Source organism: Eublepharis macularius, chromosome 7 (genome assembly GCF_028583425.1).
Source record: "Eublepharis macularius isolate TG4126 chromosome 7, MPM_Emac_v1.0, whole genome shotgun sequence".
NCBI lineage: Eukaryota > Metazoa > Chordata > Lepidosauria > Squamata > Eublepharidae > Eublepharis > Eublepharis macularius.
In genome coordinates this window covers 80,922,741-80,935,514 of record NC_072796.1, presented here as the reverse complement: position 1 = coordinate 80,935,514, position 12,774 = coordinate 80,922,741, and the positions used below count along the sequence as shown (strand labels likewise).

General features: G+C 40.5%; 1 long non-coding RNA gene across 2 annotated transcripts; it reads right to left on the bottom strand.

Annotated features, from left to right (window-relative positions):
- Positions 1–4,554: 4,554 nt before the first annotated feature.
- LOC129333053 (uncharacterized) lies at positions 4,555–12,728 on the bottom strand. Of its 2 annotated transcripts, XR_008597388.1 has the most exons (4): positions 12,532–12,728; positions 12,047–12,136; positions 9,730–9,821; positions 4,555–5,259 (listed from the first exon to the last, which is right to left on the bottom strand). It is a non-coding gene; the product is annotated as an uncharacterized LOC129333053 (long non-coding RNA). The 2 variants fall into 2 exon arrangements; XR_008597387.1 differs by lacking the exon at positions 4,555–5,259 and having other exon boundaries at positions 8,272–9,821.
- Between the last annotated feature and the right edge of the window lie 46 nt (positions 12,729–12,774).

Genomic DNA, 12,774 nt, shown 5'->3' with positions numbered 1-12,774 from the left:
CCGGCGCGGTGAAACCTGACACCTCCAGCGGCACACTGGAGGGGGTAGGCGGGGCTGGTTTGTTTTCTTGCCTGGACTCTTCTGAAAACTCTGCAGGATGCGCGACTCGCTGTGGCTCCTGCAGAAACGGACAGGAAAGGGGAATCGTCGTCTCTGGCCAGCACGTTGCTTTCATAAACACGTGGAAACGCTGGAGAACGAAGACCCAACTCACAGGCCTTCAGTATATCCTCATCTCTAAAATGGGAATGTAACCCACATCAGGGGACGATCGTGAAGATATGAAAAGCGCTTTGCACTCAGATGGAATATGATCGCCGCTTAATGATCCACTATTGGGAAGCACTCAGTGTCTTCCTCTGCCCTGCTACTTACACAGGAGTGGAGACGCCACAGTGTTTTTCTCGGCATGAAGTCTGATATTTGCACAAGTCTCAGTGAGAAAGACTGCTATAAAGTAAACCCATAAAAGTTTGGAGGAACTATTAAAAATGTGCTAGCGTTTGGGCATGCAAACGTTTCAAAAGTGTGTGTTGGGGGGGGGGGGGAATAGATTTTTCTTACCTCTCCCCAGATGAGCAGAGATTGGTTTTCACCACGGTTGCATTCACTGTTGGTGTCAAAATGCCTCTGCCATTACAGGGGTCACACACTGCCACTAACATGACAATGGGAAATTAAACAGGAGAAAGTAGTAGATCCAAGCGTCTCAACAGGGAAAGGACAGTATGTTCAGATTATCCACTTTCCCCCATCTACTTCTAGGCACTACTTCTCCATCCCAGGGGAATCCAGGCGTCCAAATAAAGTATGCAAAAGCAATGCTGTTACAGAGTGCATAGTGCCATTGACATAGATCCAGAGGAGTTAGCCGTGTTAGTCTGTAGTAGCAAAATCAAAGAGAGTCCAGTAGCACCTTTAAGACTAACCAATTTTATTTTATTGTAGCATAAGCTTTCGAGAATCAAGTTCTCTTCATCAGATGCATCAGGCATCTGATGAAGAGAACTTGATTCTCGAAAGCTTATGCTACAATAAAATAAAATTGGTTAGTCTTAAAGGTGCTACTGGACTCTTTTTGATAGTGCCATTGAGTATTTTTAGTAGTTTTATGGTTGTTAATCACATTCTTATATAAATATAAACAAATAATTATGGAGGCAAGTGATAGATCTAGAGGTACTCAACGTTTTTTTAACATGTAAAGTGGCATGATATAGTCTGGGTGCTTATATTTCCAAATAATTGTCTTTTGAAATAGCTTTTTTAAAAAAATTCAGCTTTGCCATCTTTGAATCCTTACTAGCATAGATTATATATCACCTAAACATTTGCATTTCCTATATACTGCTTTTTTTTGTTTTGAAATATTGCAGCCTGGCAAAACATCTACCTTCAGTGGAACAGTTCCTTGGAAGAGGATTGTGTGACCCAAAAGCTTGCTTCTGATATTTTAAATGCTGGTTGGCCCAAACAAAAGTGGAAGCTCACTTGCTGTATTTCTGAGTGAATCCAATTAGAATTTAACTCAGAGTCAAGTTAGAGGTGCAGGTTTTTTAAAGAGTTGGGTCTGGATTCCCCAGACCCAACTTGGATTCCCTGCAGGTACACAGCAGCTGTGGGGAATGGTTGTTTTTTTTTAAAAAAGGAGAGCCCAAACAGCATGAAAATGCCACAGTGAGGGAAGGAAGAGCTCCTGCCTTTCCCTGCATCAAAATAGCACAGTAGGAGATCCCCCCCCCACATTTTCACTGTTCCCTGCACACAGAATACTCCATGTGGAACAGCAAAGACAGAAACCCCTTCCCTACTTGCTATTTAGTAAAATGGCTTGGGGGAAGGGAGGAGCACGCCCCACCCCAGCAGTGGCATTCTGAGGCTGTTTAGCTCTCCTTTGTTTGTTAACAGCCATTCCCCACAGTTGCTATGTGGCTGCAGGGAACCCAAGTTGGGTCTGGGGAACCCAGACTCAACTCTTTAAAAACCTGCATGTCTAAGCTTGACCCTAACTGATGCTCTGTGAGGTATTATGGAAAGTGGTAATGGTTGAAACAAACCCCTTCAAAATCTGCCCTGGATTCTATAGGTTCTCAGGAACTAATTTCCCCCCTCCCTTATTTTCATTTAACAGGATGTTTCTGGTCTCAACATCCAAGGCTTTGTTTGTTTGCTTGTTTAGGTTAATTTACAAAGTCTTGTTTTTCTGCATTCCTGAGGAGTCCCCCTGAGTAGATGAAGGTTGCCTCCTTGTCTGTGGGAAACCCAGTTCTGCTGTTTTTGTGATTGGCATAAGGACCAGTCACTGTACAAGTAGATCTAGATGCCGCTTTGTAATGTTAATTTATGAAAAATAATTTATGAAAAATCAAGTTCACCTGATTACTTGGAACACTGCCCTTTCATTACTGGTGCACTTCTCAAACTCACATGAAGGTGGAGCTGAATTTGAAAACTAATCATCCAAACGTCATCAGGTAGCAGCTTGAACTAAAAGATTGTTCTGAAGATTAGACTCAAGGCTATCAGGAGATTCTGGAAAATTTGTAACTACTGCTTTTCAGTCTTTTTTTCTATACTGCTAGAATTTGTAAAGAATGGACATTGCTCCTACACCCCACTAATCTCAAGTTCCAAAACAATGTTCTTAACACATATCTGCCCGTCTCCATGCAGTCAAAACCAGATGCAGGTGTTCATTTGGATGCACATTCCTTTCAGACGGCCATGAGGATTCCATTGAACTGGCTGAGGGAGTCTTTGATGAAGATGGGGCTGTACACATCTATCACAGGCCAGCGTTTTGCATGATAGTTTATCGGTTGCTACAGCTTGAATGGAGTTATTGTTTGGATATAGATCAAGATGGGTAGCCGTGTTTGTCTGTAGCAGTAGAAAAGAGCAAGAGTCTAGCAGCACCTATAAAACTAACAAAATTTGTGGTAGGGTATGAGCTTTTGTGAGCTACAACTCACTTCTTCAGGTATCTGAAGAAGATATCTATTGTTTGGATAGAAACCCTTTAAAAGCAGAATTTGAGCAATGTGTTCAGGGTTGTATCTCTTCCACTTACGACTGGATTTACTGGGATCAAAGTCACAATCCTTTCTGGAAGGATTGTCAGATCTTGGAAGCTAAGCAGGGTTGGGGTTGACCTGGGTTAGTAGTTAGATGGGAGACCTCAAAGGAGGGCCAGGGTTGCAGAGGAAGGCAATGGCAAACCACCTCTGGCCATAAGTCTACTCTGACTCGATGGTACTTTCCTCCACCACTGAGCAAAATCTAAAAATAAAAGCAATATTATTTTTATTAAGATCTGTTGGGATAAACACAATGTGAAAGCTTTCAAGAAATCTGTAGGAAAATGGTCTGTTCCTTTAACAGAGGTTCAATGTGTGGGAATATGGGGAAAATGGAGCGGGGAAATGCCTTTTCACAATACCATGATGTTATTTCTGCCCCCCCCAAACGGAAACATTGTTGCTGCAAGATGTGGTAAATATAATAGAGTTGGGGGATTTCAAGAGTGTTGCATGACACAGTAACTCACTTCTGTTTTTTTAAAAGATGGAAATGGCATTGTGAGATGTCATTCCCTTATTTTTGCCCACTCCCAGATCCTCCTACTAGTTGAACTAGACATGACATTGGGCATGAAATTGGTCTGGGGTCCATGAACTCAACTTGTATGAGTTTACAACCAAATAATGTTAAACTAAGTTGGTGATTCGAATCACCAAGGTTTGATTCGAATCAGGACTATGACACCAAGGGATAGAAGGCTTCAGGCTTCCTCTCCACACTGTTTACCCATGGCAAAACACTCCAGGGGATGTTATGTGCCCCATGCAGTCCCATAATGAGGCAAATAGCACAGCCCCTGAGTTGTCGTAGAGTGCTATCCTACGCAAAGTTACATCGTTCTCAGTCCACTGAAGTCAGTGGACTTAGAAGTGTTTAGTATGTATTTAGTATGGCACTTCCAGTAACTGAAGCTGTACAAAGGGCTCAATTCTGTAGTCTATGAACAACTAGTACTGTTCTAAGAATTGAAGATTTGGTTAGCAAGACTTTGTTTCTGCCAGACATATACAAAAGTGTCCCTTCCTGTGTGAATTTCCCATACATTAACTAGAAATTGCAATACTGAGTAGACGGATAAAGGTTAGCAAGATAATTATGTAAGGCATAAATGAGAGTGAGATGGTGTATCTTTTGCATATGATCACTGAAATCCAAAGAACATTTTTCTGGGATTAAGATTCATTAAATAAAATGAGATTTACTTCTTCATGGACCTGCTTAGAATTGTTCTCCATGTGGCCTAATGTTGGTCTCAGTGACAAAAGTGTCATTCATACTATCACCATATGGCAGATTTATTGCTGATGCTGCTGTTGGAAGGGCTGTGGCACTGTGCTTATGCGGGACTACAATCTGAAATGTCACATCATACTGAATAATTGACACGTCTAGGAGGTCAAATCAAAAACCCATTGCCTTTTGGGGAGGGGCACCTTTAGCTAAAAATCCCTTCAATTTCCCTCCAAGTGTTGTGCCCACATAAAATGCAAAACGTACTAAACCAATTTGTGTAATTAAAAAGCCCACATCTGAAATGTGCTCTAGTATTTTTTAATTCACTCAGAGTGGCTACTCAACTTCAGAATTTAGAATGAAGTATTTTCTTACAGCTTTTACACAAACATCTGACCCAAGGCATTCAAGGTCTTCTGTGACATGTGCAGCTGAGCAAGTGGTATCCAGAGGAGTTGTGATACCTGCATCAAGAGCTGGACCTCTGATGTCACAGTAGACCTTGGAAGCTTAGGGCTAAGTGGCTGACTCACTGGCAGGATTTCACATGGGCTACTCAAAGCACTTGGGAGACTTTATCCTCCTGTTATTGGAGAAATGCAGTTTTACGTGCACTTTATCAAATCAACTGACAGCCATTTTAGAAGTTGGATTTAGATTTAGATTTCAGTACCCCTGTATTTTTGTGTGTGTATGCATCCTACGTGCAGATAACGTCCTATTTGCTTAACTGCCTGGGGACGAAATAGGTGAGGAAAAGAATGCCAGCTAGAACTCTGAAGGCCACTGTGAGGCTGCACTTTCTCTCACTGGCGAAGAACATCATGGCATAGAGAATGCTGGCCTGGCCACAGCCATTGAACCCAGAAGGAGCATCTGCAGGGAGCTTGTTTCCCATCTTCCTGCCAGAAGGTTGGTTAACTACCAGTTGCTCTGGAATCGGAGCTGTGAGGGGAAAGACACTATGCTGTTGTTAAACCGCCTTGGAAATAATGTGATAGAAAGGTCTGGTATAAAACTTTTAAATCAACATGTTTGTTTATTAATTTATTTTAAAAGATTAAACTCTGCCTTTCCTCTTGGCTTGAGGCAATTTACAGTAATAATTAAAACATTACAAGTCAAAACCAAAATAAAGGAGAGAATTGGTGAGCCAAATGCAGAAGACAGAAGGTTCTCTTGGCCACTGTGCTAACCTGCTTTTCAAACAGCAAGGCTGGGTCTATGAATGCCCCCCAAACAGTTGTCCTGCTCTGAAAAAGCCAATTCCACTCCATTCAGGAGAAGTGGGTCCACTTCAGCTTTCCTGACCAGCATCATCTCTACCTTGCCTGGATTCAGCTTCAGCTTGTTTTGCCTTAGCCACCTGACCATGACTTCAAAGCACCAGTTCAGAATAACAATGGCTGTATCGGGATCTGCATATTGATGGCACCCAGCCCCAAAGCTGTAGATGATCTCATTCGATGGCCTCATATAGGTATTGAGAGCATGGGTGAGAGAACAGAACCCTTTGTAACACTCCACAGGACAAATCCTACCTAGATGATTCTGCTCCTTCATTGTCTGATAATACAAAAAAGACCAAAACTGCTTAAGGGTTTCTCCACCCAAAATATCTTGTGGATATTATTGGTACATTTTAACCTTTCCTCCTTGTACATAAAAGTGGAGGGAAAGCCATGTCAGTTTCACCAATCTGGCTTTCTCACCGAAGAGAAGCTTCCAAGGCAATCTCTGCAAGTTTGACTGAAGTCCATTTCTTTTATCATCCCCTGTTCTCAGGAGAAACTGACAAGGTCTGCCATGCTCAGACATCAGCTGTCCTCTGCTTTTATTGCCTTTCCATAAAAAGTGCATGTATATCACCATAGTATTTTAATTAAATATTTTATTATTTTTAATGGCAAAGCGCCAATAAAGTTACTAACAGTCATAGATCCAGATGAGTTAGCTGTGTTAGTCTGTAGTAGCAAAATGGCAAAGAGTCCAGTAGCACCTTTAAGACTAACCAACTTTACTGTAGCATAAGCTTTCAAGAACCACTTATGCTTATGCTACAATAAAGTTGGTTAGTCTTAAAGGTGCCAATGGACTCTTTGCCATTTTGTTACTAACAGTGTAATCCTATGCTGAGTCACTCCATGATCTCAATGGGCTTAGACTGGAGTAACTGCATAGGATTGTGCTGAAAGTTTTTCCTAGGTTTCACTGCAATGGAGAACAGAGGAAGTGATGGTGAGGATTGGTGGGGCAAACTGGAAGGATACCTATGAGGCTGCATCTAGGAAATAAATAATTTAAATGACTCTGCCATCTACTCAACTCAGATAACATGAGAACAGATCTGTATAAAGAGATTGCAGTGGTGCATCAAAGTATAACGAAAGAGAGGTCTGACAAACACCCATAGCCCATAATTATGTTATTGTTAAAAATATTATTCTGTCTCTTAGTAATAACTTGCAAGGTAATTTGTCATATAGACTTGTAGAGCTAGGCAGAGCATGCATGTTACTTCCATTCTGCAGTCTGGGCTCAATTCACATACAAAGCCCTTCATGGCCTTGGTCCCTCATATCTGCAAGATCGTGTCTCTCCCTTACACTCTGCTAGGACAGCTTTGCTGATCTGAACAGGGTCTTCTGCAGATACCACCCTGCAAATGGGTGAAATCAACAGCTGCCTGTACATGCACAGTTTCTGTGGTAGCTCCCATGATATGGAATGGCCTGTCTGAAGGTCACGAAAGCTCCTACTTTCTTGGCTTTTTGCAAACTATGCAAAACTGAATTATTTGGGAGGGTTTTTACTCAGATAGTAGGCCTGTGCTGTAAGAAATGGATCAAACAAATGTTTTGGTAAAAATATGGAGCCTGTAGACTATACTACTGGCTACTATCTGTTGGTGTAGATATGCTCCTACTGGAAGTTCCTGTATTATTGAATATGTTCATGTCAAATGATTTATGTTTTGTTTCTGCAGTGTTTCATATCTGTATTTGGTTCTATGCTTGTTTTCAAACGTCTGCAATCTATATTCTATTGCAGGGATCCTCAACCTTTTAAAGTCTACAGGCACCACTGGAATTCTGGATGCAACTACAAAATTGTTGCCACAAGAGGCAGAGCCAACCACAGAATGTCACGGAGTAAGGTTATGCATAATTTTAATAGTGACTTCAACATTTCAGGCAGAAGCTCTGTTTAACAGGATGCCATTTAAAATGAACATACTGTTTAAAAATATTTTGTTATACACATTGCTTACCTTCAGTCTTACAGTGAAGATTCTTGTATTGTGGTCACAGTTGCTGCCAAAGCAACTTTAAAAAAATCTGCATAGTTAATCAGATCTCTAATGGCCAACCAGAAGCCTTGCTAGACAAGAGCCCACCTGGCCATGCTCACTTTCTAAAAATACTTGGCGGACCCCAAGAAAGGAGTCGGTGGGCACCATGGCACCCACAGGCATCAGCTCTATCTATTGTATTGTTTGTTGACTGTACCAGCCATTTGGTCATATTAACTTGCACTGTGTAATCTGCCTTGAGTATCAGTGAGAAAAGTGGTCTATAAATAAATAAATACAAAGAATAAATAATTAAAATTAAAACAAAATGAACTATGCAGAAGAGCAAAAACTTAAAATGGATCAGTTGAATCATATGACGAACTGGGCTTATATTAGACAATGAGAGTTTGGAACTATGGATCTGAGGATTGGATCCAGATTTTCCCGCTAACAGAAGGGGTGGGATAATTTTCACCAGTTCCCCCCCTTTCTGCAGGTCCCTGATTTGCCTCTCATGCACTTCCTGAGGGCCCCTAGTCCCCTGGAGCAGCTTTTTGGGTAGATCATTGGCCTGCAGTGTGTGTGTGAAGGGGAGGCAAGAACGTTCTGTTCCACTGACTGAAGTGCTTTGTGATCGTGGAAAACTTAGTCTGGATCCAAGATTCATTCCAATGTTTTATTCGGTATTTACAGGATAACTTTTGATCTGATTTGATTAACAGGTTTTGATAAAATAGTTTCCAAAATCAGTCACTGTATGGTGAGTTTACTCTGCCATTCTCCAAATTTTTAATAGAATAACCAGAAATTTACAGAATTTTCCTCTTCTTAACTACTTCCTCTCATAAGTCTATTAAAACATCCGATTTTTAGTCAAACCATTTTTAGGAGTAATTTCATAATCTGTGTATCAACATGGATACAAGGAACAATCACTGACAGCTGACATATGAGGTGCCGCTCTGTCTTGTTCCCAGCTGCCAAGTGAGAACATAAAAGGCTAAAATACAACAGGGGATTTCCTCACATCATTTTCTTGCAGTTACAAAACAATTATGCAAATCTCCCCCATGCCTGATAACATGGATTGCTTTCTCTAATCTAGAAAGGCATTGTTTTGTTTTTAATTCAAATCTTACTTAGGTTAGGCTATTTACCTGATTCTTTGATCTTTGAATTTTTATAGGGTATTTTAACAAAAAATATGCTATGCAAAATATACCAAACCAAGTGAAATGTACTATGAAGTAAAACACAGAAAGTTGTAGCAATTTGTTTTTCTAAATTTTTATAACTCACAGTCAACATATGTTGCCACAGAGATATTCCTTCCACATTTCCTGGAATGCAGGTGTAATCTTTAACTTTTACATTGTTTACTGTAAAGAATCAGGGTCCTGCAACTTCAGTCTTTGTAGGATCTGTTTCATGGATAAATTAGCTAAAGGACAACTACTATGGAAAGACATGTAACAAATTTACTATTAGTGTAGGAAGCAATACCAGATAACTCTAGTCTTATAAACCCTAATGAATATATAAGATTTATCCTAGGGATAAAATCAGGCTGTTTATTAACTGGCCCAATCAGCAGGGATTCTTATTTGTTTTGTTTTCCTCCCAGATTGTGTTTATCTTTAAATTCTACTCCAGTGTCTCAATGAGAGTAACACAGTTTGAAGGCTTTTCACCGCTACAGAGAGTGGGATATTCAGACTGTAATTAAACGAATTGCAGAGTGTGGGCCATGATTTGTATGTGAGGGGGAATATTTTAAACTTCTCTACAATCATTTTAAGAAACATTTGACAAAGATGATGGCAGAATAAAACAAAACAAGCAATGTGTATTCTATGACCAATGATAGCTTTTCATCATTGCCTACAAGTATAAAAAAGCTGCTGTGTGTATACAAACTAATACCATTTGTGGAAGCCATTTTAAAATTGCGTACTCTGTCTTGAAATAGGGTCAGAAAGGTCACACAAATAGAGGAAGGGGAATGAGTGATAACCAGGCAGAAGCAAAGTTTGCTTCAGTATGTTTATATTTTCTGCCTGGAGACAACATTCCCACCAACAGCCAAATTTGTTGCTTATATTTTGCCCAGTGACTCTCACTTGTTACATGCTGCAAATTCTTTGTTTTAAGACACGGTGTTCTCCTGTTCTACTTGATCTTCATGTAGCTGGCACTCAAGGGTCAGGGGGTCCTGCATGGAGAAATCACAGGTGTGTTAAACAAACTTCCAGTTTCTTTAAATCTACCAATTGTCATTATTTTATTTTGCTACAACACTTTTAATTGTATTTATCCAGTACGGGCATTGTGCTAGATACTGTGCAAAGCATGGTCCCCAAAAGATAAATCTGCATTTCTAGGTCACTCTTTCACAAGCAACTTCCTGCCATTTTAGCTATCTGTATATTTTGGATTGGGTACAGTTAATTTATCTATATAAGTTTCAACTGGGTGGCTATATTTACATTGCATTGCAGCAAAACGAAATGCAAGAGTTTAATGGTGCTTAACAAATGCATTCTGGCCAGAGACCTATGCATGCAATATTATCATGATTAACATAGACTGACTGATTTTTTTATAGTGAAGACTTGTTAATTAAGAGTAATACTTCCCACACTATGAAGTCCACAAAAATGTATGTCACAATGAAGGTCTTAACACAGGAACATTATTCTGGATAACCTTTAGTTCTTATTCCTTGACAGAACAGTATAAAGCGCCTTCTTGTGGTGTACAATGTAACTTTGCCAGTGAGACATTGGGATCAGGCACACTTAACAAATTTTATAATGCTAGCAGAATGCTACCAAACAGCAGGGATCTTTTGCCTACCTTGATTAACAAACAAACAAACAAACAAACAAACAAACAAACAAACAAACAAACAAACAAACAAACAAACAAACAAACAAACAAACAAACAAACAAACAAAATATGCTTTTCATGTGCTATCAGTATAAAAAACCTTTTTTTGCTTTAGTTTGACATATGAAACTGCCTTCTACTGAGCTACAGCATTGTTCCATGGAGTCCAATAGTACCATCTTTGGTGTGGGTTGGGTCATGGACCAGGGAGCTGGGACTGATTGCTTTGAGGGCATATATAGAAAATGTGCACATGTCATTGTTTTAGTGGAGTGAAATAGTTGTCAGTACTTGAACTTCATTTTAAACTATGCAGCTATTTAAAAAAAATATTGCAACTGTGAAAGTCTTAACACTATCTAATCAAGAGCCAGAAAATATAATAAATTTTGCAGCAGCTTTAGGACCAACCGTGGAAGACAGCTAGATGTATTTTCTAAAGCACTACAACAGTTTCCTTTTGTGGATTGTCTCTCTCTCTGTCTGTTTTGTAAACTTTGCCTCATTGGCCATAGCTCCTGGGAAATCAGGAATGGGAATGTAGGATGAAAACAAAACCATTTTTCAAAGGAGACAGGAAAGGGTGGAATTCCAGAGGGTGAGCCATATTGCTCTGGTTCAGCAAAAACAAAAAGAAGCCTTTTGGCTCCTTAAGATATGAGAGACTTATCAGAGTACTATGCCACCAGATATATATTAATAGGAAGTTTAACCCTTGACAAGAGAGGGCAGATCACTTAGTAAGTAGGGCTGTCATGCCTAAAAAAAGTAAACTCAGCTAAGAAGCAGGATACAACTTCTAGCTTAGTTTGCCTTTGAGAGCCACTTACTAACCCTTCCAAGCTTCTTGGGAAAAGACCAATCAAAAGAGATTGTATCTGCGCATGCGTCCTCGATCGGTTGGCCTTAGCACTAGTCTTATCTATCTCATGCACCACTTTCATCTTGACTTGACACAGACCCTCTGTAGTTTCTGTTTTATTATTTGTTCAGGATCTCTATTTTACACTGTTGGAAGGGTAAGAAAGAGTCTGTTAGCAAAACAAACAGGACAAAGTGTCAGTGTTTAATCAAATTTTCCTCATCAGGAGGAGAATCTCTTTTGCTGATCTATTTCTAGTGTGGCTGTAAAGATCCTGTGCGTAGTCAGAAGTCCTATAGCATTCCCACTAGCAGTATATTCCAAGGAAAATGTCCATGGGATTGTAGCCTTGTAGTGCAATCCTGAGAAGTGTTACAACCTTCTAGGTCCATTGTACAAACATGTTTAGGATTGCACTGTTAGACACACAATCACTTTAAGCCAAACAAGTTCATTTGCTAGGTTTGTATGCTATGACAGTTGTTTTACTGGCTGTTCCCATCTTAATAACAACATGGGTGTATGGTATTTTATTTGATGTTCAGTTTCGCCAATAAAGATAAGTACGTGGGTGGTTCTTACATCCTTGCAGAGCACACTACCTATCAACCTCATCCCCCATTAGAAATGCGGGAATATTATCACAGGTCTACACTACAGAGTTGTTGCTAACCACAGTCCTTACATTCTCGGCACCCATCTCCAACTTGTATTTGAGGAGTACACTCCCCGGCTAGCATGAGACATGCCGTTTTCCAACCTCTCTCACGGACACCTTAGGGGGAAAAAAGAAAGAGAAAATACTGGATAGTTTATTGGTCCACTCGGAGCGTAGGAAGCAACAGCAAGGTTTTTTTAAAAAAAAATTAAGAAAACTCAAGCTATCGGAAGGTTGAAAGAGCAGGATTTTTAATCGGGGTGGGGGGCAGGGTTTGCGACAATATGGTGCTTCCGAGTACAGCTGCAATAAAATCCTGAATTTCTCCACTGCTTACTGTGAGCTCTGCCAATTTTTAATTCCATGACCAGGAAACAAAAAGGATGACGTTACAAATGTCTTGCCAATTCCTGCTGGGCGATTTGGGGCGACCGGGAAGAGTGGGGTATGGGGACGAGATGCGAAGTTGTCACTTCCTCCAAGGGAACTGAACAGTGTAGTCTGGTGATCACCTGTAATTCCGAGAGAACTCCAGGCCCCGCCTGTTGGTTGGTACCTCTATTGCCAACTCCGTCTTGGGAAATTGCGGAAAGGAATTTGAGGGCGATGTCCGGGAGGGGAGGGATTCCAGTGAGGAGGCGATGCCACAGAATCCAGTCTAGCAAATAATTTGAAAGTCCGCTCTGGAGGCAAAGGAACTGCCACTCTAGCACTTCCGAAAGCGTCTCTGATTCCCGGAAGCCGGTGCCTTCCGG